This window comes from Cololabis saira, chromosome 23 (assembly GCF_033807715.1).
Source record: "Cololabis saira isolate AMF1-May2022 chromosome 23, fColSai1.1, whole genome shotgun sequence".
Lineage (NCBI taxonomy): Eukaryota > Metazoa > Chordata > Actinopteri > Beloniformes > Belonidae > Cololabis > Cololabis saira.
The window spans coordinates 30,539,149-30,552,208 of NC_084609.1; positions in this window are offsets into that span (position 1 = coordinate 30,539,149).

The window sequence follows — 13,060 nt, forward strand, 5'->3', positions numbered from 1 at the left end:
GGAAAGGGAGTAAGGAAGGAAGGAAGGAAGGAAGGAAGGAGAAAAGAAGGAAGGAAGGAAGGAAGGAAGGAAGGAAGGAAGGAAGGAGAAAAGAAGAAAAGAAGGAAGTAGGAAAGGGAGTAAGGAAGGAAGGAAGGGAGGGAGGAAGGAAGGAAGGAAGGAAGGAAGGAAGGAAGGAAGGAAGGAAGGGAGAAAAGAAGGAAGGAAGGAAGGAAGGAGAAAAGAAGAAAAGAAGGAAGGAAGTAGGAAAGGGAGTAAGGAAGGAAGGAACGAAGGAAGGAAGGAAGGAAGGAAGGAAGGAAGGAGAAAAGAAGAAAAGAAGGAAGGAAGTAGGAAAGGGAGTAAGGAAGGAAGGAACGAAGGAAGGAAGGGAGGAAGGAAGGAAGGAAGGGAGAAAGGAGAAAAGAAGGAAGGAAGTAGGAAAGGGAGTAAGGAAGGGAGAAAAGATGGAAGGGAGGAAAGAAGGAAGTAAGGAAGAAAGGAGAAAATAAGAAAAGAAGGAAGGAAGTAGGAAAGGGAGTAAGGAAGGAAGGAAGGAGAAAAGAAGAAAAGAAGGAAGGAAGTAGGAAAGGGAGTAAGGAAGGAAGGAACGAAGGAAGGAAGGGAGGAAGGAAGGAAGGAAGGGAGAAAGGAGAAAAGAAGGAAGGAAGTAGGAAAGGGAGTAAGGAAGGGAGAAAAGATGGAAGGGAGGAAAGAAGGAAGTAAGGAAGAAAGGAGAAAATAAGAAAAGAAGGAAGGAAGTAGGAAAGGGAGTAAGGAAGGAAGGAAGGAAGGAAAGAAGGAAGGAAGGAAGGAAGGAAGGAGAAAAGAAGAAAAGAAGGAAGGAAGTAGGAAAGGGAGTAAGGAATGGAGAAAAGATGGAAGGGAGGGAGAAAGGAAGGAAAGAATGGAGAAAAGGAAAGAAAGAAGGGAGGGAGGAAGGAAGGAATGGAGAAAATAAGGAAAGAAGCATGGAAAAGTAAAGAAGGTAATAAAGGAACGAATGACGAAAGGGAGGTAGGAAGAAAAAGGAGTAAAGGAGGGTAAAAAAGGAGGAAAAGAGGAAAGGAAGAAGGAAGGAGAGAGCATGGCAGGAGGAAAGAAGGATAGAAGGATTGGGTCATTTTGACCCAAAGACAGCACAAGGGTTAATGTCCAGTTTCTGGTGTGTCTGAGTTTAAAGGTTTCTTCTCCAGACTGCATGTTCCACATATTTCCACAGACTCTTCACAATAGTCCTGTTGGATTTCTGATTCTGTTAAAGCCTCATTCACAATCAGGCTCTTATTTTCATCGGTCAGTGTTCAGTAAAAGATTATTTATGACTTTAGTCAGTTTCAGGTTATTTCAGTGACCGTTGTGGGGTTTTCTTTCTTTAACTGAAGGGTACCATCACATTTGTCCACGTGTATATTTACTGCAATTCTAATAAATAAAAGTTCAAACTCCCATAAGAGACTTTTCTGTGTGGTTACAAGTTACAAGTACTCCAGCAGCGTCTGCAGAATATAAACTTTTCTGTAATTTTCCTGGGAACTTTTCCAAAGCAGGTTTTGGATTTATTCCACTCTGGAATCCGATGGCATAAGAGTAATTTCTGTGTAGAAAAAAGTGAAGAAAGCCTCCAAAATCAATCGGCCATGCCCTTGTTATGAGTCCTTATATTCATGTCCTGGGAGGTCATGAACGCTGCAACATCTTATCCTATCAAACATTTATATTCACCTCCTGTACACTTACACTTAAAACTGCTTCCATGTACCAACACTTCAATCTAGGGGTTATTTTAACTCTGGAATGTCCCTTTAAGTTGTTTTTTTTTACCAAGATACAGATTCAATAAAAATTTATTTTACCTGTGAAAAAACTTAGATTGCCGAGAACGACAATTACAGGAAACTAGAAATAAACTACAAAAGATAAAAGGAAACGCAAGAGACACAGTACAAGAGAAGGAAGAAGAGTCTTGGAGTTGGATGAGGTGATGTGCAAAGGAAGGGTTAATGTTCACTTTAAACATGTAACTATAAAATACTCTGTATAGCTCAAAATGACTCAGTTAAGAGATTATAGAAAACTTGAAAGAGGCAATAATAAGCTGCCAGTATTATTAAGTAAACACAAGTATGGGGTAAAGATGACAAAGTCTTGCACTTGCGGTAAGTAGCATGAACAGGTATTACACAGAGTATGATGGAAGACGTTTTCTTTCAATTATATTTAAGTTCAGTATTCAAAGCTAGCCTGAAGACGTGCAAACTTTATTCCTATTAATTCCCATCGAACGTTTCCAGCATTGAAAACTCAGTTGTTCAGCGCTGTAGCCAACATATTTACGGTGTTTTATTGGTTGAGATCAGGCTCACACAGTTGGACCTGACGTGGGTTTGACTTTCATGAGGTCAAAGATGGAAACCAGCGTGATCTCTCTGTGACACCCCCCTCCTCCTCACCAGACTGGAACCCGCCAAGGCCCAGTCCCAATCCCCCCCCTCTTCCTACTTTTCAGCCTTACCCCTAAATTGTGCACGTTCCCGTGAGGGTAGTGGTGTCCCAATTCCTCTTTTCACCTAGGGGGAGTGGAGAAAACGAGGGCTAGTGAGTATCAATCTGGCCCTACAGAGCGAGGGTTTTCGGATGCTGACTGGCTGAACTAGGGCCAGAAAAATTTCCCAGAATGCTTTTCGTTGTCATTTGCAGACTGAATCCAACAAAAAAACATGGCGGACATTTCTTATTTTTTAGTGAATAAAATCAATATTTTGAGTTGGTTTCTACATAAAAATGCATTTTCATTACATTTCTAGCGAGAAATATATATTTTCCTTTCATAATATTCACTCAGTGAATGTACATAATCCCTCAAAGTCTTTTTCAAACCTCGCCAGAATAAAGGCTGATTCATGGTTCCGCGTTACACCAACGCAGAGCCTACGGCGTAGGTTACGCGGCGACGTACGCCGTACCCTACGCCGTAGGCTCTGCGGCGATTTAACGCAGAACCATAAATCAGCTCCCGAGCAGGCAGGCGGTTTTGATACCGAAATTTTCGGAGCAAATTTCTTAACAGGCGCAGCTACAACTGTTAGATTTCATCTGTTACACCAACATTAATATTCCTAAATGATTTATTTCAGCCAGCGGTAATTCTCCACAGAGCTGCTGCTGCTCCGAGCCGGCGGCTCTTCTCATCTCCGAAAACATCGGAGCAAATTTCTTAACAGGCGTTATTTGGATAAACTGAGCCCAGGTTGGGGATCTTAACGGTTACTTTCACACCTGAAAAAATATTCAAACTTAATAAAGTGGCATATTAACAGTGCTACAGCTGAAATTAAAACAGCTTTTAGCTCTCAGCTTCCTGATATGGTGTGACGTATGTGCAAACGTAACTACGCAGTCGCTTACGTACCCGAACATAAACCACGCAGTGACGTAGCAAGCAAAATTTAGGGGTGGTGCTGAAAAGTAGGAGTAGTGGGAGTATTGGGACAGGCCCCTGGGAAGATTTCAAGGGCCCTAAAATCTGTGGCTTGATTTTTCGGGGTAGTGGTAGAAAGTAGGGGGTGTATTGGGATTGGCCCTATAACCGTCCATGAAGTCTGTCAGTTACTGCTTTCTGAGCCGTGCTGCTGCTCGCCCTCATCTGAGCAGGCTTTATCTCAGCCAGAAGCACACAGGAGCTCTGGTCCCAACAGCTGAAGCAAACTTTAAATACGTCCTAGCAATCGCAGAGTTCAATTTGCTTCTTTTCCCAAGTATTTGTCAAGAGCCCGTTGGACAGCTTCTAGATGGAGTTTTGTTATTCAGACATTTCATTAAACAGAACCGAATTGTGGAGAGTTATTTTTTTAAATCCTTTTGTTTTTAGTTTTCATCAAAGAAAACTCCTTCTCAGGAGTCATATCTCAGTAACATCTCCTTCTCACGGTGGCCGAGATCCGCCATTGCTGAAAATAAAAGTAACGCTGCAAACAGAAACAAACGCTGCTGCAAATAAAATAAACGCTGCAAAAAAAAAGAAACGCCGCAAATATAAAGAAACCCCGCTGCAAATAAAATAAAACCCGCTGCAAATAAAATAAAAAAACAACGCAAATAAAAAAGCCACAACGGAAGTGAATTACCGGGGAGTATTTTTGTCGATGCACCGGTGTTGCACATTAAAAATTACACGTAGTGATGTTGAACACTAATCTTTTCACTTATTTTCGTTCGTTGTTCTTCTTATTCCTCGCTCTTCTTATTTCTTCCTTTTCAATTACGTCCTCTTCGTCTTCTTCTTCTCCTCTCACGTAAAAAACACCGGTGCATCATCAAAAATAGTCCCTGGTAATTCACTTCCTTTGTGGCTTTTTTATTTTTGTCGTTTTTTTTTTTTTAATTTGCAGCGGGGTTTATTTTATTTGCAGCGTTTCTTTTATTTGCAGCGGTGTTTGTTTTTATTTGCAAAGGGTTTATTTTATTTGCAAAGCGTTTATTTTATTTGCCGCGGCGTTTCTTTTTATTTGCAGCATTTCTTTAATTTTCAGCAATGGCAGGTCTTGGCCACCGTACCTTCTTCCTCAGACCACATGTAGACATTTTTAAATCCTGATGGGAAGAAGAAATGGTTAAAGACAAAAAAGAAGAAGCTGGATTTAACATATGTCCTTGAAGGTACTTCTTGGTAATCTATTTTTTTTCCCTTTTTTAGTTGTTATATACACTATAATTCCGACCGAGACTCCCTGATGGTTTCACAGAGTGGTTGAAGTAGGACCCAATGCAGGAGACTAAAGGAGGCAGGAGTTAAAAAAAAAAAAGTTTATTTATTATGCCAAAAAAAACAAAAGCAGGGTTATCAAAAACACAAGGAGGGCAGGAACAGCTCGGACCAGCAGCGGGCAAGAGAAAGACAAGACATATGCACAGAAGGCTTGGCGAGACACAGGAGCAGACAATCAGGGCAGATGAAACAAGGGAAGTTAAGGAATAACTGAAACACAAGGACACAGGGTTTCAAAATAAAAACTAAATAAAACAGGAACTAAATATCAAAACTGTGACTTCACACGCACACAGGACTAGTGTAAGTAATGGGGGCAAAGACAGAAAATCAAGGAGGAGGATGAAACCACACGAGGAGGGAAGAGGAATCTGAAATTCAGAACAACAAGATGACACAGGAAACAGAACTATAACATGGACCAAGTCATGACATTGCTGTATAGTGATCATTTACATGTATTATTATTATAATTATGTGTAAAACGATAAGGAAAAGTGAAAAGTCAAACACGACCTATCTGAGATACCTATAGGTCGTGTTTGACTTGGACGTAAAACTGAACGGCTTCTGATTGAGTCTGAATAAATTCGCAGAGCTCTCTCTCTCTCTCTCTCTCTCTCTCTCTCTCTCTCTCTCTCTCTCTCTTTCTCTCTCTCTCTCTCTCTCTCTCTCTCTCTCTCTCTCTCCCTCCCCACATCTCAAAAATGAATAGGAATAAGACTGAAATAATATAACAGCACTTTTAAAGGAGCTTGAGGCTCCTTTTAAGAAATGAGACTCTCTAGCGCCACCCTTCACCACGATGGCCGTTGGGGGTACTGCAGCCAACAGTGAAGCCGGCACGGGAGAACGGGGAGAACGTGCATGCAGCGTCATGTGACGTCACATCCGCAGCCCAGCGCGGGAAATTCCGGTCACAATTGCAGCACATTTTGCAGCACACATTGTTCAAGGCAAAGGAGAGATACACTAGAGGAATCATTCTTTTTGGTTTGGAACGCTTCATCTGACATTATTACTAGAAAACTTAAAACATTTACAAATTTTTTTCATAAATCCTGCCTCAAGCTCCTTTAAATAAAAACTTGACAATATGGTTGGAATTTGTGAATATTTAATTATCTTTCGCATTTAAAATTGTCAAAATCCCCATCTCAGGTTTCAGTGCAGGAGTGAGTCGGAGAGTCTCCAGAACAACAGTTTTACAACAGAACAGAGCTGGTTGGAGACAAAACTACATGTTTGCAGATTTGTTAGACAGCTAAACCCAAACTGGACAGATGCAATACTGGTCTGACCTGAGTGAACTGCTGAACACCTCAGAGGGGGACGGGAAACTTCCATCACAATCTGGACATTCTCAAGAAATTCTATTAAACCCAACATTTTGGAAATATGGAACTAAAAGATTTAGTGTTGTTCAGTAGGATGGAGATGAAAAAAAACCTGATTTAAAACACTAATACAATGTTGTACTCCAGAAACACTCACTGACCTCTTTATTAGGAACACCTAATAATAAACCTAATACATCTAATAAATACTGTATACCTAATACATACTGAATAAATGTAATTAACACCTAAAACATACATTCTAATAAATACCCAGTGCAGACTGCTGTGCTGTTCACGTGTTTTCGTACCGTGGATGTTTCCATGACTGTCAGATCAGTTGCTTATCTTGACTCTGGGTCAACGAGCTACGTGGTGTCAGAAGTGGAATCATTCTCTTCAGACTGGAAAGACCAAAATGAGTCGTCTCCGTGCTAAACTTTCAGGAATACGGCGGACGGATTCTGGAAACCAGACGCTCTTTTTTTCAAGAACTGGTGTAAGTTTGAACGTGATTATGAAATATTCCTCGCCGCTGCCCACAGTGATAAACCAGTTAAAACCAGAGCCTACCCCCTCAATGGTGCGGGACTGGAGGATATTGAAAGAGAGCAGTCATTCACCTACGCACATGCCGTCATGTCGGGACAAGGTGGCCTTCTAACTCTGGCAGAGTCCAGGGAAGATCCCGATCCCCTGAAAAGGAAATTCAAGGAGATTTGCAACTAGGGTTGCCAACCGTCCCTTGAAAAACGGAATCGTCCTGTATTTATAAACTGAAGTACGCGTCCCGTATTGAGCTGAAAAGGGACGCACTTTGTCCCGTATTACTGAGAGAGTCAAAAAATAGTAATAAAATGCCAATGGAAAATGGCATTGAGCTGTTGAGTTGATAACTTATTTTTTCTGTTTTACTACAACTGTAGCTACAGTCATGGCCTCTGATGCACAAATATGTTTACAAGTTTTCTACACACTTTCTGTTTGCACTTTTGTTATTGCACTAAAAATGTGCACTATTACAGAATGGATGTTCTGCTTTTTTTCTATTGTTTTATATTCATTTATACAATTTTAAGTTAAGCAGGACAGGTTTCTGTTTAAGAAAGATACTTATTTTATTCAGTTCATTTTGTTATTTTGTATTAAAGTGAATTGCTGGATAATAATAATTTAATTTATAAATAAATATATAATAATTTGTTTTCCATGTGTTCATGGCATTCAAAAATATGCATCTAATTCAATTCAGGTTCGAGTCAAATAGTTAAAAAAAGTCGTTTCACTCACAAAAAAAGGGCCTAAAAAAATTCAACACGCCAGGAAAGGTGAAGGCAGGGCCACTCGGTGGCGCAGTGGGTTAAGCAGCAGCTCATATACTGAGGCTACAGTCCTCCTCCTGCAGCAGTCGCAGGTTCAAATCCAGCCCGCGCACCTTTGCTGCATGTCTTCCCCGTTCTCTCTCTCTACCCCTTTCCAGTCTGCATCTCAATAAAGGGCCACTAGAGCCCAAAAAAATCTAAAAAAAAAAAGTGTGAAGGTGAAGGCAATCGGGTCAGCCGGCCCTGCAGATGAGGAGTCCCTTATTTATTTTTCAGGGAGTTGACAACCCTATTTGCAATTCCAAAACGAATGTTATAATGGAACGGCACAATTTCAATAGCAGGTATCAAACCAGGGGAATGGATGGAAGCCTATTTGAGTACGCTACGAAAGCAGACAAAGTAAAGTGAGTGTGGTGTAAGAGGGTGACGTGGTGGCCTCTCCCAACACGTCTGAGATGCTTTTAGTCTGAAATATTCAGTGTAAGTGAAAGTCTGCCCCAAATTTTTCTAAGTTTTGTTCTTCCTCTTCGTTAATGTTTTCTCGTTTTTTTGTTTTCTTCTGACTTTCATTCCCCTCATGAGGATCCGCTGAAGTTCACGACTGGCCACACCCACCTACAAAACCACAAAATAAAAGAGCCATTAAATAAATAATAGTGTCATGAAATATAATATGTAAACGTGACATCACAAAATAAAAGTGCCATGAAATAAATAAATAAATATACCAATATTAAATAATTACAAATTAAATAAAAAAGTAACATTTAATTGAATATTTCATAATTTAAGTATTTGTTTTATTTATTTAATTTTGAATGAATCGGCGTTCCATAATCATTTTTCTCTTTCTTTTTCTCTTTTTTTTTCTCTTTTTTAATGGCAAACAGTGAAAGTGGTGCAGTTCATTCTGTGAGTGGGAAGAGTGTGACGTGTGTTCTTGCGTCACTTTAGAGGTGTATTCAGTTGTATTTACTTTCTGGTGTTAGGGACATGGAAAAATGTATCCGTGATAAAACTGGACAGTCCATCACAATCACACTAAAAGATATTATCTCCAAAGTTGAATGTGATGACAAACCAATATGCTTTATAACAAATGTTATGCTTCTGATGGGTACATTTCATATTCATAAGATGAAGTTCTCCAAGTCCCTTCCAAACTTTGATATATTTACAGTGGAATTAAACATGTATTTAAACACTTTAGAGCTAATGTCCAATAAGGAAAGTATACAAACACTGCTGTACTGAGTTTACTTTCAGTAACTCCAGAATAAGGGGATATTTTGTACCTTATTTTATTTTAATTTATATGTTTTCTTATGTTTTTATAATTGTATTATCCAATTGTAAATATCTACACTGAGAAAGATTTTAATTTACATACAAAATGAATGTCTGTATGCCTGCAGTTTTTCAGTAAAGTTTCTGGTGAGCTGCTGCCCCCGTGTGGTCAGACGCGGTGCCACAGAGTGGCTTAAAGACTGAAACCTCAACTTAAACTTTTATTTTTAAGTAAACAAAGCCAAATTCAGCATAAATGAAACACATTTAGGATTCAGTTCAGGATATTACAACTTTATTCTCGCAACATTAGGTTTTGACTTCATTCTCGTAATTTTACGACTTTATTCTCATAATTTCTAATTTTTTTTTTGTCTTAGTTTGGCCCTAATACTCCGTCGTACAATACATATTGTGTTGTAAACATCACTATTAACTATCAGTGTCTTGTTCTTTTATTCCCCGTGTTTCAAAATTAATGTATTTATTTTATTTCTTTGCATTTGTGGTTCAACTTCATGTTTAAAGGGAACTTAATCTGACTTGCTGAATGCTGAATCCAACCCCACCTTCCCGTTATCACAAATACAAATCAAAGAAACAGCAGTTGTTACTTTTATTTTGAACGTTGGTTATTGGCAGAGGTGAGAACACAAGATAGTTCATGTATTTTCTGTTCAACAGCATTTATTTGTTCAAATACACTTTAGACTTGTAACACAGTTAAAAGAAAAAAGTTGGTATGGGCCAAATTAGTTTTAGTAAAGAGGTTAATAACAAAATACTGATGTGATTTCAAAAGAGTGACTGCAGTGGTGGTTTTTAGTAGAAAATCAGTATCTGTGAGAGGCTGAAACTTTGAGGAGCAAAGATGGACAGAAGATCTCCACTTTGTCCCTGAAATTATATTTGAAACAGGAGAACGTTTGCTGGATTTTGCGGCCCCTCTATTACTGCCAATATTATTATTATTATTACAAATACACTTGTAAAACTAGATAGTAAGAACTTTTTGTTGTAGTTAGATTATAATCCACAGGGATTTAGACCATGGAAGCTACAACAGATTAACAAACTTGCAGAAAAATCTTTCAATTGATATTGATCAGAGTCAGTAACTGCCCCTAGTGGCCACACAGAGAAGCAACAGATAAAAGGTCAAAGGTCACAGTTGCAGCAGTGTTGTTTCCATCATCCTACTGTCAGCCTGGCAGGTTTTTACCCAACTATGGTTTTTAATCTGAAATGGAGCAAATTCAGCTACAAGAGCGGCCTGGGGTTGATTTATACTTAATATTTAAAGTGATATAGGACTAAGTGATACTGAGTGTCATCTACAGTGTAGGCCTACTAAAAGAAACAAAATAATCAAATAGATCATTTATAAACCATTTACTGTAAACACGTTATCTACTTTATTTTTGGTTTTAAATAAACTGCAACAGAAAGGTGCAACAAAGTACTACAAAAACTAGAACTATAATTAAAATCACTCAGCTTAGATAAACAGTACCTCGTCAATATGTTCTCCATAAAAGAATAAATTCAAATGTACAAAAACAGACATTATTAAATAGAATAAAACAATAAAATCAAACAAATACTTAAATAATGATGTAAATGAACAGATGTACCAGAAACAACATTGATAATGTATGAATCATCACTCACACATAAAAAACAAATTTCATTTTTTATTTTATTTTTTTAACTCTTGGGGGCCCCCTAGTGGTCACAGGGCCCTAAACAGCTCTTAGTTCCCTTATGCGTTGGCCGGCTCTGTGGGTCGTGGGTGGTGTCATCGGACTCCGTTTTGAGTCCTTGAACATAATTGCTGCAAATTAGCCCCCCCCTTCATCTGATTGGTGGATATCTGATAGTTCCTATTTTCTGCCATAACTTTTGAATGGTTTGACATAGAGAGTCGTGGGTGGTTTCATCCGCTAAATGTCCAGGCCTGAAGAATCTACATCAAGTCATACAAGCTTCCACTGCAGCCTGAACGTGATCAAGGGTGGAGGACCGTTCATCGCTGCTTGCAGCTTTAATTAGATTTTTTTATTATTACATTAATTGAATTTCTTAGGAGAAGGGACAGATAAGCTTAGTCTTCTTTGTGTTCCCTTTCATTCAAGGAAAGAGATTTGTTGTAATTATATTGAACTATTTTGTTTTTCTTTTAATGAATGAAATAAAGAATAAAAATAAAAATAAAAAATAAACCATAAAAATGATATAAAGTGGTAAGAGCTTTCATGTGCCAACTTCTTCTGGAATGTGCTGCAGCGTTCAGATTTTAATATTAATGTTCATTAACAAGTGAAATCAAGTTGATTTGATTTTGATGAGAGGGAACATGAACTATGTTGGGATCCTGCTGTCTGCAAAGAAATAAGTCCAAGTAAATGGAAGAATGGCTGAATTATGAAGATGTTTTGATATTTTAATTGGCATTTTTCCATATCATCCCAGATGTTTCTGATTGAGGCTTGTATGTGAAACATGAACTCTGAACCATGTCCATCATTTATCATGCGTAGTGTCTAACAGTATGAGTGTCTTGCAGGTCGTCAGTAGGCTTTGGCCACAGAGCCGTTCCTCGTTTCCTCCACACACCTGAACAGGTAACGGTTACACCACACTCACGTCCTTCACTGCACAAACTAGCATCCTGCAGGGTTTCCCCAAATAATAACAGTCACTCAAATACGGCAAACACGTTGAGGATCTGAGGAGTGAACAATGAATCTGTACTGATTGTACTTGATTTTGATTAAGGATCAATTAAGGATCCCCATAGCTGGTGCCATAGCACACTGCAAAAACTCAAAATCTTACCAGGAATATTTGTCTTATTTCTAGTTAAAATGTCTCATTTTTAGTCAAAAAATCTCATTACACTTAAAACATGCAGTATATGAGTCATTACCAGAAAAATAACTTGTTCACCTGTTTCAAGTAAATTTTCACTTGAAATAAGTAGAAAAATCTGCCAGTGGGACAAGATTTATCTTCTCATTACAAGCAAAAAATCTTGTTCCACTGGCAGATTTTTCTACTTATTTTAAGTGAAAATCTACTTGAAACAGGTGAAAATTGTTGTTTCTTCCAGTGATGAGTCTTGTTTTAAGTGTGATGACTAAAAATGAGACATTTTAACTAAAAATAAGACAAATATTCCTGGTAAGATTTTGTGTTTTTGCAGTGCATCCAGCTAGTCTTCCTGGGGTCCACAAAAAAAAAGAAACATACAGAATTATACAATTGCAAATACAAAGTGATTACATGATTTAACTCAATGCACAATGACAAGTTTGATACTAGATAAAATGACATTAAAGAAAACTATTATGTGTTACAATGTTAAGTAGACTTTAAGATTCTTTTTAAAAGTTAATTTGTTGTATATGCAGCAGAGGTTTTGAGGCAGGTTATTCCACAAAGTCCCTGATCTATAAATAAAATATCTCTTAAGATGATTGGTCCTTGGAATTGGTAATTTAAGCTGACTGGAACCTGTAGTATTATAATTATGAACATACCTAAAACAATCTGTTCATTTATAAACAGTGGGGTTTAAAACTGATGAACTGATGTCAACACACATCACTGTGGTTAAACAGCAGAGCCGTGTGTATTACCTGATTGAGGATACTTAGATCAGGGGTCGGCAACCCGCGGCTCTTTACGCTGCCCTAGTGGCTCCTGGAGCTTTTTTTTTCTTTTTTTTTTTCCTTTTTTTCTGTTTTTCGCATTTCGACTTTTTTCTCGAAATTTCAACTTTTTTCTCGACATTTCGACTTTTTTCTCGAAAATTTCAACTTTTTTCTCGACATTTCGACTTTTTTCTCGAAGTGCATAATGAAAAAAAAAAACTTCTCCCAGTTATAACTAATATAGAAACATGCAGCATGTGTTGTCTTCATTCTAAGGCTGATACAAGACCTTTAATTTTTTACATCTCCAGACATATTGGTTTTTTGTGTTTTTGGTCCAACATGGCTCTTTCAACATTTTGGGTTGCAGACCCCTGAACTAGATGTTCCCATGTGGACGCATTTGTGTGGATATATTTGTGTAGCTGCATGATGTACCCCGGTAGATTTAACATGAGTTAAGCATGAGTGAGTGACCATTTCTGTGCAAACGCCACGAAGACAAATAAAAGTTGATTACCTGGATGAAATCAAAATCATAACAAGGTTTCTGTAGTGAACCTGTGAATGGACCAACAGTTAGACCGTTATTGATGTGTGGTGTGGATTGCGCTTTATGAATGTATCACTCTAGATATTTCTGTATTAATCTACTTATGGATTTTCCAGCCACCTTTTTGTCGTGTTTTTCATTCTCAGCAGCTTGTC